We start from the raw sequence: 21,763 nt of genomic DNA, 5'->3' as shown, positions 1-21,763 counted from the left end.
CGAGCAGGCTGACGAACCGGCTAAGGGACGCCAGGCAGCCGACGAACTTCTGGACATCGACGATTTGAGCCGGCTTCACCATCCGCTTGATGGTGCCGATCTTCTGAGGGTTCGCTTCGATGCCATGAGCGGACACGGAGAACCCCAAGAGCTTGCCGCCTGGAACCCCGAAGATGCATTTCTCCAGGTTGAGAGGGATCTTGTACTCACATAGGTTGGCGAACGTCTCCCGCAAGTCGTCAAGGAGACTGAAGTGATGCTTGGTCTTCACGACGATATCATCCACATAGACGTGGATGTTTCTCCCAATCTGCGACAGGAGGCACTTCTGCATGCAGCGTTGGAATGTCGCACCAGTGTTCTTCAGACCGAATGTCATGGTGGTGTAGCAGTAGGCCCCGAAGGGCGTGATGAAGGAGGTCTTCAAGCGATCAGCTGGATCCAGCTTGATTTGATGGTAGCCTGAATAAGCGTCCAGAAACGACAGCAGTTCGTAGCCGGCTGTGGAGTCGATCACTTGATCTATCCTGGGAAAGGCGAAAGGGTCTTTCGGGCATGCCTTATTCAGGCTCGTGTAGTCGATACACATTCGCCATGTGTTGTTCTTCTTCAGCACGAGGACTGGATTGGCCAACCAGTCCGGGTGGAAAACCTCCATGATGAAGCCAGCTACGAGGAGCCGGACAATCTCTTCTCCAATTCTGCGCCGCATCCCCTCAGCGAAGCAGCGCAAAGGTTGTTTCACCGGCTTTGCATCCGGCCGCACGTGAAGTTTGTGCTCAGCATACTTCCTCGGAACCCCTGGCATGTCTTGTGGAGACTATGCAAAGATGTACCGATGATCATGGAGGAAGTCGACGAGCTCGCCTTCCTATTTGGGGCTGAGGTTAGCCCCGATGGTAACGCACTTCTTCGGGTTTGTAGGGTCGAGTGGAACCTTCTTGGTTTCTTTGGCCGGCTTGAAGGAGCCTTCGCCGGACGACTGGGATGGTGGAGTAGGGATCGCCGGCTGCTCGGTGGCCTGAGCCACGAGCCAGTCGATCTGCCTTTTCTCCTGAGCAATCACCATGGCGTCGGCTAGACGGCTGCTGTCCTATGCATACTCGACGACTTCTTGTAATCGCTAGCGATGGTCATGTTGCCCTTTGGAACCAGCATCTTCATCTTGAGGTAGGCATAGTGGGGGATGGCCATGAATTTGGCCAGAGCTGGCCTTCCCAAGAGCGTGGGATACAGGCTGCTGATAGCCAACACCTCGAACCATATGGACACTCGGCGGAAGTGAGCCTTGTCACCGAGAAGGACGTCCAACTAGATTTTGCCGATCGGCGAGCAGGACTGTCCTGGCACAATGCCGTGGAAGACAGTGTTGGTGGGTTGGAGGTCCTTCTCCTTGAGCCCAAGCTTGAGCAAGGTGTCGAGGTAGAGGATGTTAATGCTGCTGCCACAATCGACCAACACCCGAGAGAACCGCCAGGTGAGCCTCTGGGAGGCGAAAGAGGGGTCGAGGACGAGCGTGTATGAGACAGGATTTGGCATCACCGTAGGATGGTCAAGCCGCTCCATGTAATTGGCTTTTCAGACCAATGCACGTATTGGGGAACCGGGGGGGACCGTGGCGTTCACCTTGCGGTGGTGCTGTCGTTGGCTGTGCTTGTCGTCACCCTCGCTGGTGAAGACAATGAATGCTCCGTCTTGATGGGGGTAGTCATCATGGAGACGGCCGTCATTGTGAGGTGGTGGCGGCGGAGCTGGAGCTGGACCAGGAGCCGAAGCATGAGGTGCTGCAGCTGCACCTGGGGGAGCCGACTGGCCCTCTCCTTGTGACAGTCGTCGTGCAAAGCTGCACTGTCGAAGGGTATGGGTAGCGGGCTTCGCCTCAGTGTGCATCTTGTAGGGCATGTCAAGCATTTGCTCTAAGCTGAGCTTGGGCTGCCAGTCGTTCTTGCCAGTCCGCCTCCGTTGAGAGCCGGCTTGAGTAGGCGGCGCATCTCCCTCCATGTTGGCCACCGGCTTGTTATTGGAGCGTGAATCAAGTTGATACGCCTTGCGCTTGTTGATGTTCTGGCCTCCTCGATTGTTACCAGCCGGCTTGGGAGTAGTCGGCGTGGGGACAACTTTGTCCGAGGAGGTCACCTTGACCCACATCGCGGAGTTTGCCGTGGCGTACTTGTCCGCCTTGGCCATTAGCACCACCAGAGAGGTGGGCTCGGAGCACATGAGCTTGTGCTTGAGGAGAGTGCCGTCTTGGCAGCCGTCGATGAAGTACTGGATGGCATGTACCTCATGCACTCCCTTGCAGGAGTTGCACAGCTCGGTCCAACGCTTGACGTAGTCGCGAAGTGGTTCGTCGGGCCTCTGGACGCACATGGCTAGCTCGCAAGGCCGGCCAGGGTGCTTGTAGGTGCCAGTGAAGTTGCGGACGAACGCCTCCTCGAAATTAACGCATGAGTTGACGCTGCCGGTTGGAAGGCTATTAAGCCATGTTCTAGCCGAGACGACCAGCATGAGTGGCACGTAGTGGATGGCTACGCACTTGTTGCCCGGGCGATGCCGACTGCAGTGGTGTAGTCGATCAGCTAGTCTTCCAGCTTGGCTGTGTCATTATACCTGGGGTGTCCCGAGGGAGAGTGAAGCCTCAGGGAAACGGCTCCCCTCGGATCCAGGGGCCAACGCACACCGGACCGATGGGGCCGTCCTCTTCTAGGAGAGATGATTGCGCCAGGGCGTTGAGGCGCTTGCGAGCATCGTTGTCGCTGTGTGGGATGTGAGGACCGATCAGAGCTGAGATCGGATGTGTGTCTTGTGAACCATTAGCATGGGCCCTCCCCGGACGAGGAACTTCAGACACCAAATCACTCTCATCATCCCTGCGACGCCGGCTTGACATCGGCTCGCTCTGGCGCTGAGAACGCCTGTCTCGGATGCCCTCGCCCTTCTGGCTGGAAGTGCGATGCGTGGAAGACCCCTCGGCTTGATGACGACCGTTGGGGTTATGGCATGCTCCGGGATTGGGTCCGGGAGACTCGGACTGTACGTGAATAGGGTCAAGTTGTGTCTGCTGCTCATTGGTGGTGTCAAGGAGATCCTTGACCCGCTTCTCCTGAAGGGCACGCTCCTCGCTCTCCAAGTCTGGCATTTTTGCTATGGCCGCCTGCGTAGCCCGTAAGTTGGCCGCATGAGTCTCGTAGATGGGCAGCTTGCCGCCTAGGATCTCGGCAATGACCCAGCCGCAGCCGCGGACCGCGCCAAGCCGGCTAGGACACTCGGAAACCGGAGTGAGGCCGTAAGCGCAGTTATACTCACGCTGCGCGGCCTCCATCCGACGTTTAGCCATGGCGATGCCATCCCCTCCTCCAAGATCTGCCTGCGAGCCTCCTCTTGCGAGGCCCACACGTCGGTGGGGTTTGTGGAGGTGGCGATGGGCGTCTTCAAGCCGGCAAGGGCGGCATGAAGCGTGTCGGCTGATACCGCAGCAGGATCACCAGCGTCGGCTCACGCCTTGCCGTGAGCCGTGCTGGTGCCGGCACGAATGACCATCACCTCCACGACGTTGGAGACGACGGCGACGTGATACGGGGTAGGTAACCCACAAACGACGATGGACCGTCGAAGATGAGGACATTACTAAGGTACACGTCGAACGTAGGCGTCTCCGCGAGGGAGAGCCTACTGAAGCTGGCGCACAACGCCTCAACGTCGAAGTCCTCGCCAGGGTAGCAAAGGCCATCGTTGAGGCGCAAGTCGCGGCAGAGAACACAACGGTTCTCAACAGCAGCGATGACGACGCTCGGGAGTGACTCATCGTCACACTCCCCATCAGAATCAGCATGACAGACTGGGACGTCGATCAACATCGGTGAAGCCTCCTCAAGAGCAGGCTCCACGGGCATGCTGATCGGTCCGGACGTGATGCATCCAGTGGTGTAAGCTTAGTGCCCCGCCCATCGGGTAAATCCAGCTGATGCCGCGGACGGCCCCATGGTGGGCGCCAAATGTCGGAGTTTACTCACAACATAAGCCATGGTTAGGCTAAAGATGGTGGGAACCGAAGTGGCACCGGAGGGCGTTGGGAACGAGGATGGTACAAGCATGGAACGCACGATGTACCCAGGTTCAGGGCTCTCCGTAGAGGTAACACCCCTAATCCTGCCAGAATGTATGATGTATCAATGAGGCTACAATGTGCTCCTTGAGATGTTCTGTGGATGAGGAAGAAGGAGCAGCCGGCTCACGTCTACCTCTCTTGTGTGGTGTGTGTGTGTATGAAGTTGACCGACCCTCTCCATGGAGGGGAGCCGATGGGTCTTATAGACGAACCCACCGACCTACCATAAGGATAAAAATATAGAAATGGGACCCGGCTGGCAGCCTCGCCGGCTGGCCAGGGGGGCCCACGGGGGTCTTGTCTTGTCGCTGGAGGGGTCCACCGGCTACGAAGTCCCGTCTGGTTGTGGGACCCGCCGGCTAGCCAGTAAGGTTGATGCAGGACACGTGTGGTACGTCCGGCATCGTCCAGCGAGATTCGTCATGGGCCGTCAGTACGGTCGTCTCCATTGTTCCCACGATGAGTCCAGTAATGGAGTGGGAGTTTGACGGGCCGACACTCTGCACGATACTGGATCAGAGACGGAGGAGGTCAGTGGCATGGCCACCGACGCTGTACCTGCCGTGCACCCCGATCCATTACCTTGGCTGACGCGTAGCCACCTTCAACCGTAGGGTCTCGTCATGACCTACGGCCTGATGTGACTTGAGCTCCCTAGCCGGCTAGTTGCTTAACTAGCCGGCCTGGGCACGACCGCCTCTCCTCTAGCCGGCCGGCTTGGCCTAGACACTCATAGGGACGTAACTATCTCGCCTCTAGCCGGCAGGGGCTTCCTGGCCGGCCAGAGAGTTGGCCGTCTCACCCCTAGCCGGCTGGTGCTTCCTAGCCGACCAGGGGGACTTGGGATTTGTAGAATGTATCATGTTGTTCCTTCATGGTAGAAGGCAAAGGAGCAGGCTCGATGAGCCTACCCCGGGGTTATCCGCCCGACAGTCCACCACCATGTCCTTGCTTCCGGTCATATGATTTGTTGCTCCACTATCAAGAAACCATAACACCCTACCGGAAGCAAACTCTTGCGTAAGATCAATGCTTGGATTTAGGTACCCATTCTTTAATGGGTCCTTTCAGGTTAGTAACAAGGGTCTTAGGATCCCTGATAGACCATTGAATGTACTCGTAAGGGGAACCAACAAATTTAGCAAAGTCGTTTCAATCACTAGCACGGCAAAAAACATAAGATGGGTTAAAGTCACCCACATTGTTAGGGGGGAGGGCTTTGCCCTTCTTGACATTACAACACTTAGATTTTCTATTCTCCTTTTTCTGAGTACCCTCCCTAGCCTTGACAAAGGATTCTTTAAACAAGGGAAGCTGCTTGGTCTTGATCTTCTAGTTCTTCTTTTCCCTGGGAGCAAACCCAACTCCTCCCTTTACAACCACTTCCTTTTGATTGCTTAAGAGATCACTGAGATTCTGTTCGCCTTGAATGCATGTGACAAGGCCTTTCTCAAGCTGCTCTTGTAGTTTGGCATTCTCATCCAGAAGATGTACATGCTCACAACATGGGTTAGTACCATGTTCATTATCAATTGAAACAAATGGAGTACATGTGTCTATCTCCTTAGTAAGTTTTACATGGAGTTGGGCATGAGACTCCTTCAACGAAGCATGAGCACTCTTCAAGGCCTTGTGAGCCCTGTCAAGTATGTCAAGTTCTTTCTTGAGTTTGGCATGGTCAACCCCAAGTGCAACCTTTTCAGATTCAATCACACGAGTAAGAACAAGAGCATGATCATGATCTTTTTGTAATTTGGCAAGGTCATCGTTGTTTGACTCCTCAAGAGTCAAACGTAGCCCTTGCTCTTACTCAAGAGCACTAGAGAGCTCAAAAGTATAAATAGTTTCTTCATGAGTTTCGATGGGGTCATTAGCCTCTCTGAGTTGTTCCAAGAGAGCAACAAAGTGTTTCTTGGTTTTACCCTTGAATTTTCTCATGAAGTTATCGAAGGGGTTTCCTTCACCATTAACCTCGTCTTGTTCATCTCCATTGACCTTAGGAGAGGGGATAGTGGAAATGCTAGTTTTGATGTTGGAGGTTACCTTGTTGGATGCCTTGGCCATAAGGCACTTGGCAATGCGGTTCTGGCTGGGGGCGTTGAAGAGGGACACCTTGCTTGGGGAACAAGATGCAATGGCCACCGTGGCCATTCCCAATACTTCACCACTTGCATCATCATCATCATCCTCATCGGATAGATAATCTTCTTGAGGCACCAACACGTTTTGGTGCTTGTTCTTGAAGAAGTTGTTCTTGTTGGGGAAGGGCTTTGCCTTGCCTTCGCGAATAAGTTTGCCACCATTGTCTTCCCTCTCCTCATAACGACAGTTAGCCACAAAGTGTCTCACATTGCCACAGTTGTAGCAAGTCCTCACACGTTGTTTTCCTTTGGGCCCATTTGAGTTGTTCTTGGAGAAGTTGGGCTTTGAGTTTCTCTTGCTGCCCCAAAACTGTCTTGAGGCAAGAACCACACGCTCGTGATAAGCGTACTTGGTGTCTTCGGGACACAATTCCTCTTCTTATTCTTCATCTTCCTCCAAAGCATCCTTGGCCTTAAAAGCAAGGTTGGGAGAGTCTTTTCTTGACCGTTTAACATGAGCTAGAGCATTGTCAGCGGTCTTGTTCAATGTGTTCAAGGCAATGAACTCATCCAACACATCAGTTGAGGAGATGGAGTGAAAGTCTGGTCTCTGACAAATGACGGAGGACATGGATTTGTCGAAAGGCATAATGTCCTTGAGAAACTTACGCTTGATCCAATTTTCATCCACATATTTTCTTCCATGATCTTGAAGAGCACCTAGAATTGTTGTCACCCTTTGATGGAGCTCACGAGGAACCTCATCCTCAATCATAACAAATTCATCGGCCTCATCAAGAATCACCTCATAGTTTGACCGTTGAATACTAGAATTTCCCTTCTACATAGAAATGATGTGCTCCCAACAATCTTTGGCACGAGTGAAGGGACGCAAATGAGCAAGATCTTCAATAGGAACAGCTGCTTGAAGGATGAACAAGGCGGAGTGATTGAGCTGATTGTCAACCTCTTCTCTTGGAGTGAGGTTTCTCGGATCATGTGGATAATAGCATTGCTCAATGACTCTCCAAAGTTGTCTTGAGCTATGATTCAAATGAGCCTTTATACGAAAAACCCAGTTAGCAAAATCATTCTTCATAACCTTAGGTGGAGGACCGAGATTAATAACATGTGGTGGGTGAACTGGTCCTCCATAGACCATGGGAGGGGGAACCGAGGCAAAGGTATTTGACCCACTTGTTCCTTGAGGCAATTTATCTCTATCACTACTTGCATTTTCCTGTTCGGAATTGGTCCCTGTATCCAAACTTGCGGGATTAAACACACGCAACGGGTCGGTAGACAATATGAAATTATCAAGGAAATACTTAAGCATGTTCTTTACCTCGATAGCCACTGAGGATCTAAATGTGGATATGGCCTCATTTAGGTCCTCTTGTGAGACCTAGTTTGCAACACATGCCTCAAGCAACTCCACCTGTGTAACCTCACCGTTAGTCATACTCTTTGGGTGGTGAAACCCTGAATAAAGAGACGAGGTGCTGATACCAATTGAAAGGATCGATATGGTTGACTAGAAGGCGGGGGGGGTTGAATAGGCAACTAACAAATTTTACACGTTTCTTTTAAGAAATTAAGTTTAGCAACAAATAGGTTGTCTAGATATGCAACTAAGTTAGCAACCTATATGATGTTAAGTCCAACAATAGTAAGCAAGAAGTAAATACAAGTAAAGGTAAGAAATAACCACATGTGGAACCAATGAAGATGAGGATGTGTTTCCGAAGTTCCTTCCATTTGAGGGGAAGTACGTCTCCGTTGGAGCAGTGTGGAGGCACAATGCTCCCCAAGATGCCACTAAGGCCATCGTATTCTCCGCATGTCCTCACACGATGCGAGGTGTAGTGATTCCACTAAGTGGTGCCCTTGAAGACGATGACCGAACCTTTACAAACAAGGTTGGGGAAATCTCCACACCTTTATTGGAGCCTCCCAATGAGACCATGAAGCTTCACCACAATGGAATATTGCTTCGAGGTGACCTCTTCCGTCTAGGGTGCTCAAACACCCAAGAGTAACAGGATCTTTAAGGGATTAGTGGGGATAATCAAATATATCTTGGTGGAAGTGTGGATCGAGGCCTTCTCCTCCAAAACCTAGAAAATCAACAAGAATCATTGGCTAGGGAAGGATATCGGGCAAGAATGAGCTTGGGGGCAACAATGGAGATTTTGGGTGGAAAAAGGTGAGTCTCCACGGGAAGAAGACCCACTTATATAGTGGAGGAGAAATATGACCATTTTTTGCCCATAAATCATGCAGGAGCGATATGACCACTCGGGGAGCGGTACTACCGCTTGCACGGTAGAAAAGGTCGGGTAGCCAAAAGACAAGCGACAGGGGGAAGCGGTGTAGTTCTGCTGGAGCGGTACTACCGCTCCTACCAGTGGTACTACCCCCACTCAAGAAACAGGGGAGGCAGAGCAGAAGTACCACTCAGGGCGGTACTTCTCCTCAAAAATAATTGCTAAGCAGAATCGAAAAATGAACAACATAAAAGGAAGAGAGGCCGGAAGTAGGGAGCGGTAGTACCGCTCAGATCCAGCGGTACTTTCGCCCAAGCAGTAGTAGCGCTCAACTCTCAGCGGTATTTTCGCTTACCCAGGTTCAAGAGGACAGCTCAAACTTGCTGAGGAGGTAGGGTGGTGAATAATGTGTACGTGAGAGATTCTCCCAACCTTTCCAAATGCGGACCCCCTCTTGATAGTACAGACTATCCTATGACTCAAGTCCACCAATTCTAACTTATATGAAGTACTCCGCCTTCTCGTTTAACATCCGAGGGGACGACTAACCGTCTCGTACCACTTGATAATCTTTGAAAGCTCAAAGCACAAAATTAGTCCGCAAAGGTGTTGTTATCAACCAACAAAACTACTCAGGGAAGATTATGCTCTTATAGCAGGGACATCTTCTCCCCCAGCCAACTCTTTTCCTACGATAGTATAGTGCTATTCGCCAATTCATCCAGTCATCTCGACCGCGTTGAGTCATTTACCCCGGATCATGTCATCATGTTTGGAAGTCTCGAGTACATTGTCGATGCCTTAGATGACCAAGTTTAATCGGAATGGGTCGTAGATCAATATAAGGATCCCTTGGGCATGGACACTTCGGACCTAGTCTCTAGTTTGGTCCCCTGATTGGACCTCCCGGTAGAGCCATTCCTGGAGCTGGATCCGGCAACCACTATGGTTTACTTGGCCAATGCCTCTTCATAAGATAGCACGGAGCTGGCCAGCTCTTCAGACCAAGCCATGGTCCCTAGACAAGCCACCCTGGTAGACAATCTAAAACCAGCCCAGGATGGCCTAAGAAATAAGTACTCGTCCAGAAACCCAAATAAACTCCTGCAAATCAGCTCAACCTATCAACATGCACCCGATGTTGAAGAGCTCTCACAGTTGAACGGGATGATCGAATGAATCCAGGGTTTGGCGATCCCACCTGCGGTGTACGATCAGATTAGATGTAAAGCCGATGATCAGGAAATTCTCATCCCACCCACCACACAATTAGTCGCTATGATCGACGATTTAACTCACATGCTCGACATTGTGTCGAATGAGGACGCCAACGTGGACGAAGACAATGACAACACGAATGAAGAGTCCTCGTATAGGGGATTGGGATGCCACATCTACCTGTGATGTTTATATGGTAGGCACTCCGAAGAAAGACCCCAAGGAGCATCCCAAGGGAAGCTCCAAACATCGTCTCCCCGAGAGGAAGCTGAAGGGTAAAAATAGACGTAAAAATAAACCGGCGAGTAATGCGGACAGAGATGACGCCCCAACGAGGCCGATAACCAGGACAAAAACTATGAAGCCATGCCCGCTCAACCAAAAAGATACGTGACCACACTAGTGGATGATCACAGGGGACTAGGAGCATTTGTTCACAAGTCCGACGAGGATTGCCTTCCCCTATCCAAGGATGACAACAACTTAGGGCGTGAGGACTTCAAATTCCCCAAAGACCCGACCGAGAAAATGTGCTTCCAACGTTGGCTTATAGATACATCGCAAAGCATGAAGAAGAAATAACAGGAGCTGCAAACTCATGAAAATGCGTTGAACAACAAATGGACACAGGTCCTTGCAGCCAAAGAACAACCCGAAGCCCGGAGCACGACAGTAAAATCATACCCATATTCGAAGTTGCTACCCGATTTTGACAACGAGGAGGCAAAGAATGAGCCCCTTGGTTAGGGCACTACAGGCCATGACGATCGTCCACCCAGTGGACATGATCGAAAAATAGAGGCACGTAGAGAGCCATATGCAAAAAGTCGCCCTCACGGCAAAATGTTGGTTGATTACCCCGAAGACTTTGACTTATGCACAAAGATTCATGAGGATAGATCCCTGCACTAATCCATCTACGGAGCTAGGGAGCATACACCGGCCGATCTTGATGGATACAAGGCCGGGTTGGATAGGCAAGGGTGAGCTCGAGAACGACAGCGAACATGGGCAATCTCCTTTACCCGCCAAGATATGCCTCAGCATGGAGCACCGGCACATCCGTCATGTTCCACACACAAGGTGATGGAGCACCAGTTCCCTAAGGAGTTTAAACCCATAAATATGGATCAATATAATGACACAACTGACCCTACCGTCTAGATAGAAGACTTCCTTCTCCACATACATACGGCCCGAGGTGATGACCTCCACTCCATTAAATATATGTTGCCCAAAATGAAAGAACTAACAAGTCATTGGATCCACAACCTTGCTCGAAATTCTATTGGACGCTCGGAGGAAATGGAGGAGGCCCTTAGGGCAAACTTCTAGGGCGCCTATGTTCGGCCCCCAGATGCCGATGACCTGAGCCACATCGTCCAAACAGAGGCGAAACAACTGAGTTGTTCTGTGTCGGGGCTCCGAGACTAGGGGTACCTAGGCCCGCATGCCTACAACCAAGGGACCGATGCAATCTATGGGCCTATGGATGCTCCCGTTAAGGCCCAGGGGTTCAGCCCTTGCGAGGGTCCCTTCTCGCGAGGTGCTGATCATTTAGTTCCCCCGAGGTTGTTCCCCGCGAGGCTCGCATCAAGAAGTCGCCTCCTAGAGATCCTCCCCTAAGGGTCGGACTTAGTAAGGGTGGCCTACCGAGGTTGCATGGTCCAACCTCCTCACATGGGTGACGTGAGCCACGCTGCATGGTGCCAGGGTTGGTGCCAGCAGGCATATATAGACAGAGAAGCTTTTCCCTTTGGTGTTAAGGGAGCCGTGCCAGCCGGGGGTTCCCAAAGCAATCCCAAAAGGTTTCCCGATTGGTGAAAGTGGTCCAAAGCTAGAGGCTCGGCAGGGCGTAGGTTACCCCTGAGCCCACCAGGGCGTCATGAAGAAGGGATTTTGCACGCGAAGACTACCTTTGTCAGGGAAGGCTGCAATCCCGTCCCCTTTCAAAATGGTCGTCCTGGCAACCCTTCTTGCGGAGTGTGTTTTCGAGGGAAGAGGACCAAGGCTAGTATAAAGAGAGGCCCGGCCTCTGTAGCGGGGATCCAATAGCAATCGTATTCACTAGGGAAAGAACCTGCCTTTGTACTCATCTTCCACCTCAAGCAATCCCATACAAGGAGGAGTAGAGTTTTACACCACATGGTGGGTCGGACCTGGGTAACCAGCTCGCGTGTTCTTGTTCGCCTTCCTTAGCTCGAGCTGTTGGAGAGACGCACTTAAGATGAGAGGGAGAGCACGGTAGAAGAGCAAGTGTACCCCAGAGTTCGAACCTTTCTCGGTCTGCGGAACCCCGATTCCGTCATTTGGCGTGCCAGGTAGGGGTGCACATCCGTTCTTCAACTCCGGTTTCGCTCTTGACTTCACCGACCCCATGGATGACGCTCGGCATGTGCATGCTGACCGCAGAGCTCCGTGGGTCGTGGTGACCGCACTCGCAGGCCTTTGCACCTGCCGTCACTCCGCCGGGGCCGAGGCCGCAACCGATGACCCCGCAGCCCGCGAGCAACAAGCTTCATCTGTGCACCCTTCCGTGCAGCGGGAGGGACACACCGACATGGATTCCTCCTCCCACTCCTGTCTTGAGCGGGTGAATGCACAAGCGGTGCTGATCATGACACGCAAGGTGCTTCTAGCTTGCCCGGTGGACGCTGGCTATGACGCATGGTTGGCCCGCATCACCCATCTCGTCGCCACCACCAGAGAGGCCTAGAAACCCTCTCTCACTTACTTCGCCCCCCTTCATACTGCGATGAAGAGGAGGCTCAGGGAAGGAGACAACTGCCAGATAAGAAGGAGACAACTGCCAGACCTACCTCACAAACCATCACCGCGTGCCAAATAAGAAGGAGACAACTGCCAGATCGTTCGACACGAGGCTCCGCTCGATGCACGTGCGGTCCTCGAGCAGAAGCGTCAACGCCTGGACTGGGTCGTCCAGGATGTCATGGTGGCGGGACACCAGAACCGGTCCGCCCTCGCGCAAGGCGGCCACTCAAGCACCATGGGTTGCCGGGACTTCACCCACGAGCTGCGTACGGTGATTTAACCGACCAAGTTCAAACCCGACCCTCCCTCGCGCTATGATGGCTCCCTTGACACGGCAGAGTTCCTCCAACTCTACGCCGTGAGCATCGAATCAGCGAGCGAAAATGACAAGGTCATGGCAAATTGTGTTCCGATGCTTCTCAAAGACGACGCATGGTCCTGGCTCCTGAACTTGACCGAGGACCCGGTCTCTTCGTGGAGAAACCTTTGTGAGCTATTGATCACCAACTTCAAGGGCTCGTACGACCATCCACTCTCCATCAACGACCCGCGACGCATGAAGCTGCACCCTAGTGAGACCATCTGCAAGTACATCCAGCAATTCAGCCAGGTGCGCAACAAGATCCCGTGCGCCACGGGCGAGGCAGTCATCATGGCATTCAACAATGGCGTCTAGGACCTCAAGATATGTGAAAAGCTCGCCATAAATGACACCCTGAGCACGACCATGGATCTATTCAACCTAGCCGACAAGTGCACCAAGGTCGAGGAAGACCGTCAGTTCGCCCACGAGAAGCCTGACAACGCGCCCGAGGACGACAAGGCCAATGCCAAGGAGGTCAAGTGCAAAGGATCCTCCGTGCTTGCGAATGAACCTGAGGATAAGTGTGGCCGCGAGCGGAGTGTGCCCAAGAAGGAATGCCACCCGTTCTGCATCTACCACGACTTGCACACCAACAACACCAAAGGTTGCCATGAGCTCAGCGTCCTCCAGGGCTAGCAGGTTGGCTGGCGCCCGGAGCACAATGACCGCGGTGCTGGCCACATCAGTGGTAGATGGGACAACCACAATGTAAACCCTCGCCGGGGATGGTACGAGTGGCCTCGTGATAACGGACCGCGTGAACAGCCTCGTGAGATGCGCCCTTGGGACAACGCACTACTCCCTCCACTCCCTGCCCTGCCAGCAAGGAGGAAGGAGGACAACCAATGCGACGATGAGGTCGGGGCCTATCAGGAGCCTCGAGCGAGGGCTTGCATTCTCAGTGGTGCCCATATCCCCTCGTCCAACCGTCAATTCAAGAAGCTCTCTCTCAAGGTGAAGGTTGTCCTCCCGAGGCCGGGGGCCGCGAAGCCCTTCAAGTGGTCCCAGTAGGCCATCACCTTCGACACCGGGGACAACCTCAAGTGTGTGGCTGTCACGAGCATGCTCCTCATTATGTGCACTCCCACCATTAGCACCGTGGCGGTCACCAAGACTCTCATCAATGGAGGCGCGGGCCTCAACGTACTCTCTATTGAAACCTTCATCACGCTCCAGGTTTTGTACGACCATCTGATGCTGACCAGGCTGTTCTCTGGGGTGACCAATGACTCCACCACTCCGCTGGGGCAGGTCTGCCTTCGAGTCACCTTCATCACGCGCGACAACTATCACAACGAGCACATGGACTTCGATGTAGTACACATCAGCCTCCCGTACAATGCCATCTTGGGCTAACGGCACTGGCCAAGTTCATGGCGGCGGTCTACCACCGCTACAACATCCTCAAGACGCCGGGTGACACTAGCATCATCAACGTGTCCTACGACAAGAGGGACATGGTTTGCTCCTCGAGTGCGCCTACAGGGACGCTGCAGTAGAGCGTTTTGACAATGCTGGAGGCGATGTGACCTCCCGTGGTTTCACCAAAGCAAAGGGTTAGGTAGCCGTGGCCAAGGTCGCAAGCCCCACACATGCTGCGGGTGCTTTCCCCCTTCTAGCGTAGGAAGGCGCACCTGACGTCTCCTTCGGGTCAGGCTTGAGGGCTTCCACTTGGAAGGCATCTGACCTGGCCCCTACACCGAGAGAGGTGCTCGGGCACCACCTGGAGGCGTGCCTAAACACGGGCCCCCGTGAGCAAGGAGTATGACGTAGGGCACCGGGGGCGCATCAGTTCATCGCCTAGGAGATCGACAAGCTGCAGAAGGCGCATGTCATGCCCGACGGGCGCCATGCAGAGCGCATCATCAGTTGCTTATCACCCCCGAGGGTACTGTGGAGGTCCGCATGTGCATTGACGTCACGGGCCTCAATGGGGTCGCTTCTCGTAGCTCCTTCTGGTCTGCATGCGTTGGGCTAGGCCGAGGCACCCCTGGTGACCGTGTCCTCATGCTTTTCAGCCTAGAGAACACCATTGATACCTTCCAAATGTTGGCACGACTCGCACCGATGCCTCATGTGGCGCCGGGGCCTCGTGAGCCTCCAGGGCTGCGGGAGGCGGCACACCCCTGAGGGATTGGCCTTCACGATGCGCTTCGTCAAGAAACTTGGAGCTCCAACGACAACGCAATCACAATGTGAAGCTCTGTTTCACTAAAGATTGAGGTCACCCTTCACGCTGCGCTATCGTCATGCTCGGGCCCGCCCTCATGAAGTTCCCGCTTTTTGCTTGTGTGGTAAACCATGTCATTTCCCTTCAAAACTTATGTTGTTTACTTGAAATGCATCGGTGTTGGTTTGGCGCTTCGTCACCTCGGGCGCTATGCAACAGATGGTTTCTGCTTGATCATTCCATGAAGGAACATGGCACGAATTCTGTGCTTGGGTTCGTACCTGCAGTGTCGCTAAATCCGAGTAACTCGTCTCTGAATGAAGGGCTTACCCCCATACACGTCACCTCCTGGGGTCCTAGGTGCCAAACATCTTCGTGCAGTGGCCTCGTGATGATCGCCCAGCGCATGTCGCCCCCATGTTGCATGTTTCGTAAGCGCACTGATGCGCTGAGAATGAGGCGCTACCCACCTGAAGACTGAGACTAGGAGCTCCTGAGCCTTGTGTCTGGGGTATCCGACACCTCAGTAATCGGCCCCCGTGACACTCTCACATAATAACGAGTTTGTGGCTGTAATGCCCCGGAGCCTCCCAAGTGGAAGCCCATGTCGAGCTGCATCCTGGTCTTGGAAGGGGTTCCCGCCCGGGTCCAAGTAGAAGTCCCCATTCTCCATGCTGGAGGAATTACTGTCGAACCGCGACTATGCCCATGCCCAAGTGGAAGTCCTATGCATCGCGTAGGGGAGGATCGTTAGAGCTCCACGCTCACCACCTTCCCCTTGTACCTCACACGGGTGGGGCTAGGACACGGTACGTGTGGTCCGGTTCATCCGTGCAGAGCTGAAAAATCCAAGCGATCGAGCTTTGTCTCAAAGGCTCACCCTCGTGCACGTCACCTTGTGCGGTTCTTGGTGTCTAGTATTCCGTGCGACACCCAAGCGTAATCGGGCAAGCGCATGGCGCTCTGACCAATTCATCTGTATGAGAGCCACTTGTGCATCAAGAGGGGTCCTGAGCATCGCGAGTCAGTACCTTCACTAGCCCTGTAGCCTCTCACCCCCCTGGTGACCCAGTGGCGGTTGAGATACGCACAGGGTTCGGCCCTGCCGACGTAGAGTCCAAGGCCTTTTTCACGGAACGGGAGTTGCTTACGCGTCGAGGGGGGTTCCTGAGCATCGTGACTCAGTACCTTCACTATTCCTGTAGCCTCTCACCCCTCGTGACCTAGTGGCGGTTGAGATACACGCAGGGTTGGGCCCTGGTGAGGCAGAGTGCAAAGGCTCCTACTAGTGAGTACTAGGGCCCTCGAGGGAGTTGCTTGCGCGTCAAGAGGGTGTTCCTAGGTATCATGACTCAAGACCTTCACTAGTCCTGTGCCTCTCACCCCCTGGTTACCAAGTGATGGTTGAGATACGTGCATGGTTGGGACCTACCGATGCAGAGTGCAAAGGCTTCCAGAGGCGAACGCGAAGGCCCTCGAGTGAGTCGCATTGCAACTCAGGACCTTCATTAGTCTTGTATCCTCTCACCTCGTGGTGATCTAGTGGTGATTTAGATATACGTAGGGTTGGTCCCTACCGACACAGAACACAAACGCAAGCCAGAGGAAAACCAAGCGTGGAAATAGACATTACGAATCCCAAGCAGTTATTATAGAATTCAAAATTTTCCATAGAATAAATACGTTGTGTGATGCCTTCCCGAGGCAAGGATAATTTATTTCACGGTAAGGCAGGGGGCTCCGTGTCACCGTCGCAGGAGAACTTATCCAGCAGCGTATGCACATGGTCCTCCATTGTGGTCACCAAGTCGCCTGCAGGACTACTCGGGCACGGGGTACATAAGCTCTTCGAACTCGACGTGGGGATCGCGAAGGTGGAGATGGATCAAGAGGCGGGTCACTGGTCACTGCCATGGAGAAAAGGTCATGACACTCCTCCTCCAGGATGCTGCCCACCTTCTTGGCCACGCCCTCCTAGGCTTGGAAGAAAACTCGACATAGCCGGCGTCCTAAGGAACGAAGGGAGACTCGAGCCCAGCTTGCATATAGAGCTCGGGGCATGGCGGGCCCTGAGTTCCGTAGAGGAGAGCGTGGCATGGGCCACTGCCGCCTTCGCATCGGCAACGGCCAGGACATCCTCTTCCTGAGAGGTCATCTTGGCGCTGGCCTCGGAGACTTGCTTCGTGTGGGCATCCCAAGCCTCGTCCACCTCGTGCTAAAGCACCTCCGGGCACCCGCGCTCCGCGACCTGCTCGGTCGCCGCCTTCGCTAGCTCGGATTCAAGGTCGGCGAGCTTCCCTTCACGAGCCTTGACAGCCTCCTGAAGCACCTTGATGTCGGCATCTGCTTCTTCGTAGCGCTTGGCGAGCACCTCCTTCTCAATAAGGCCTCAACAAGGTTGCTTGCGCAGGAGGCCTTTGCCTCGGCTGCCTCCCGCTGGCCCTCCATGCGAGCGGCCTCGGCCTCGCCTTGGACCTCCTTTGTGGAGGCCTCAAGTTGGCGCCAACGTGCAACCAACCTCGCACGCACCATGGTTAGGCGCATCTCACCGTCCAAGAAATCCGCATCGAGTTAGGCGAGCAAGTCCAGGGCGTTGGCCAGGGCCCCACGCCTGAGCTACGTGTCTTCGCCCAACAGGGCGAGGGCCTCCGGAGGTGCCGCCGCCCCAGCGCTGCTTGCTGCCTAATGACCCACAAGTATAGGGGATCAATCGTAGTCCTTTCGATAAGTAAGAGTGTCGAACCCAACGAGGAGCACAAGGCTTTGATAAACGGATTTCAGCAAGGTAATAAGTGATTGTGTAGCGAGGTGAAACGTAGCAAGCACAAAGTAACAAGTAACAAGTAGTACAACGGTGCAGCAAGTGTCCCAATCCCTTTTGTAGCAAGGGACAAGCCTGAACAAAGTCTTATAGGAGGAAAAATGCTCCTAAGGACACACGGGAATTTCTGTCATGCTAGTTTCATCATGTTCATATGATTCGCGTTCGTTACTTTGATAGTTTGATATGTGGGTGGACCGGCGCTTGGGTACTGCCCTTACATGGAAAAGCATCCCACTTATGATTAACCTCTCTCGCAAGCATCCGCAACTACAAAAGAAGAATTAAGGCAAAGTCTAACCATACCATTAAACTAGTGGATCCAAATCAGCCCCTCACGAAGCAACGCATAGACTAGGGTTTAAGCTTCTGTCACTCCAGCAACCCATCATCTACTTACTACTTCTCAATGCCTTCCTCTAGGCCCAAATATGGTGAAATGTTATGTAGTCGACGTTCACATAACACCACACGTTCACATAACACCACTAGAGGAAAAACAACATACAACATATCAAAATACCGAACGAATATCAAATTCACATGACTATTATCAGCATGACTTGTCCCATGTCCCGAGGAACAAAACTAACTACTCACAAGACATAATCATAATCATGACCAGAGGTGTAATGAATAGCATCAAGGATCTGAACATAAATTCTTCCACCAAGTAATCCAACTAGGATCAACTACAAAGAGTAATCAACACTACTAGCAACCTTACAAGTACCAATCGGAGTTGCGAGACGAAGATTGGTTACAAGAGATGAACTAGGGATTGGAGAGGAGATGGTGCTGATGAAGATGTTGATGAAGATGCCTCCCCTCCAACGAGAGGAGTGTTGGTGATAACGATGGCGATGATTTCCCCCTCCGGGAGGAAAGTTTCCCCGGCAGGATCGTCCTGCCGGAGCTCTAGATTGGATCTACTCAAGTTCCGCCTCGTGGCGGCGGCGAAACCACGAAATAGCTCCCTCTTGATTTTTTCTAGACCAGGATGTTTCATATAGCAAAATAGGGGGCTAGTGGGCCTTCAGGCAGCCCACAAGCGTGCCCTGCGCCACTAGGGGGGTGGTGGCGGTGGGCAAGCTTGTGGGGCCCTGGTGGCCCCCCTCCGATAGTTCTTTTGCCCAGTATATTTAATATAATCTAGAAAAAATCCACGTATATTTTCAGGGCATTTGGAGATGTGCAGAATAGTGGACTAGGATTTGCTCCTTTTCCAATCCAGAATTCCAGCTACCTGAATTCTCCCTCTTCAAATAATCCTTGCAAAATGAGAGAGAAAAGGCATAAATATGGTACCACAAGTAATATAACAGCCCAAAAAGCAATAAATATCAACATGAAAGCATGATGCAAACTAGACATATCAATTCCACCAAGCTTAGACCTCGCTTGTCCTCAAGGAAAAACCAAGTTCCATAAACATGTCCACATGTTGAGGGATGAAGGTGTCGATAAAACATAATACGGACATGAGGGCATCATGATCACACATAGAACAGCAATACATCATAAAGATTCTTATGGGAAAGTAACAATTCCTTCACAAAGCAAAGCATGAAGCAAAAAACCTTACCGAGAAGTAACCAACAATAGTCCATAGTCATTGAAGCAATTGCAATTTATCACAACATCAGAAAGAGTCAAATAAGAGCTTGTAAGGCAAACCCACATACTCAATCATCTCTTTTGTTTTCCACAATTGTTAGAACTCACGTGGTACTCATGGTGTCAAAGTTTCAGCTGGACACAAAGGAAGATAGGGGCTTATAGTTTTGCCTCCCAACCATTTACCTCAAGGGTAAAGTCAACAACAATAAAGCATGAGTACTCAACTCCAAGTTGATATATGAATATAGATCTTTCCCAAGCATGTAACGGTAGCCAAGACAAAGGCAAAAAGGCAATTGGTGAAGATCACCGTGACTCTTACAAGGGTAAAAAGTAAAGGTACAAGATAGGCCCTTCGTAGAGGGAAGCAGAGGTTGTCATGCGCTTTTGAGGTTTGAATGTGTGTCTTCTTAGTGCGGAGGAACGTCACTTTATATTGCCTCCTGTGACAAAGAAGTTTATTATGCAGTCTGTCGCTTTTATGTCTTCCTCATCACAGGTTCGTACAAAGCTTATTTTCCACACACTAATAGATCATACATATTAGACATGAATTTTTATTGCTTGCACCGATGACAACATACTTGAAGGATCTTATTCAATCCATAGGTAGGTATGGTGGACTCTCATGGCAAAAGTGGGTTGGAGGTTTATGGATGCACAAGTAGTATCTCTACTTGGTGCGAGAGTTTTGGCTAATATGAGGTGGAAGCAATCGTCAGATGCTAAGGGATCTCTAATCATATAACATTGTTTGGAACCAAGCAAACACAATTCATTATGTTGTCTTCCTTGTCCAACATCTACTCCTAGGCATGTAATAGTTTGGTGAGTGCTCACAATTGTAAAAAGTGTCTAAGATGATATTTTTATATGTGAACCTCTCTTTCCTTATTACTTCTTATTAATTGCAACAATGACTAATGTCCATGTTGATTTATTCTCAACAAGTTTCAATCATCATAAGTCTCCTAAGTGAAGTTATCACTTTCCATAAGATCGTCTCATGATCTTTCATGCTATCGTTCTTTTCATACTATTGATCATGGCACAAAGCAAAGCCCTTAACTAAGACACTCTTTATTATATAGCTCGTAAGCTTGAATACATAGGGGAAGAGACAAAAGCAAAAGACTCAAACTAAAATCTAAAGATTTATTTCTCTAAAAGAAGAAATAAAAACTGAAAAGGAAAGAACTAAAACAAAGGTAAAAGCAAAAGAAATAAAGGTGATACGATACCAGGGCAACTCCCCCAAGCTTGGCAGAAGCCAAAGGGATTGCCCATACCAATGCTTAGTTCTCTTCCTTTGGAGGTGATGGTGGTGTTGTTGGAGCAGTCTTGAGCTTGTCTATTTCCCACTTGAGCAAAATGTTTTGCTCCCTTAGATCGTCATTTTCCTCCTCATGTTTCAACACTCTATGGAAAAGTTCCTACTTACTCTCCTGCAAGAAACGAGAAGGGATAAACAAGGTCTTAGGCTTCTTCCTATGGTCAGGGAGGCTTGACTTCTTGAACTCCACATGGGGATTTGCAGGTTGAGGTAGAGGAGCCTCCTCTTCATCGGAACTTGCTTGCTCCTTCCCTTTGGGCTCATAGTCCTCTTCCTCCTCACTGTTCTAGTCATATGTTTCCAAGTCCCCATAGACCTTGGGGTTAGCAAGGTGGTCATCCACATAGCTCTCTTCCTCTGAATCTTGAGAAGACATCTTGACCTAGATCTATGGCAGAACAAGCTCGAAACGAAAATAGAGGAAAACTGCATGATACGGAGATCAAAACCTTCGGGCGACTATATATTTACTTTTTCCGGGCCAGAAGGAGTCCTCTACAAGAAAACGGAGTCCGGGAGGCACACGAGGGGCCCACAAGCTTGCCCACAGCCACCAGGGGGTGGTGGCGGAGTGGGGGCTTGTGGCTGCCTCGTTCGCTCTCCGGACTGCTTTTTATTTTTCTAATTTTCCAAAAATTCCAAAACGGAAGAAATTTCCTATTGGAAAAGTATCGGAGTCCAATTTCTTGCCGAAACAAATACATTTTCGTTTTCAAGGTCTGAAATAGGCTGATAAACATCCCTTATGTACTCCTCTAGAGTTATGCCATTGATGATATTGGTCTCAACATTTATGGGAGTACTAGAGATGTAATGCTTGATTCTTTGCCCATTTACCACTCTCGGAAAATTTCCTTCCGTGTTATTGATTTTGATGGCACCGGAACGATATACTTCCTCGATAACATAGGGACCTTCCCATTTAGAGAGAAGCTTGCCTGTAAAGAATATCAAATGATAATTGTATAGCAAGACAGAATCACCTACATTGAACTCTCGTTTCTATATT

The sequence above is a fragment of the Hordeum vulgare genome, chromosome 3H (assembly GCF_904849725.1).
Source record: "Hordeum vulgare subsp. vulgare chromosome 3H, MorexV3_pseudomolecules_assembly, whole genome shotgun sequence".
Classification (NCBI taxonomy): Eukaryota; Viridiplantae; Streptophyta; class Magnoliopsida; order Poales; family Poaceae; genus Hordeum; species Hordeum vulgare.
The sequence above is the reverse complement of the archived record's forward strand: the minus strand, read 5'-3'. Positions refer to the sequence as shown.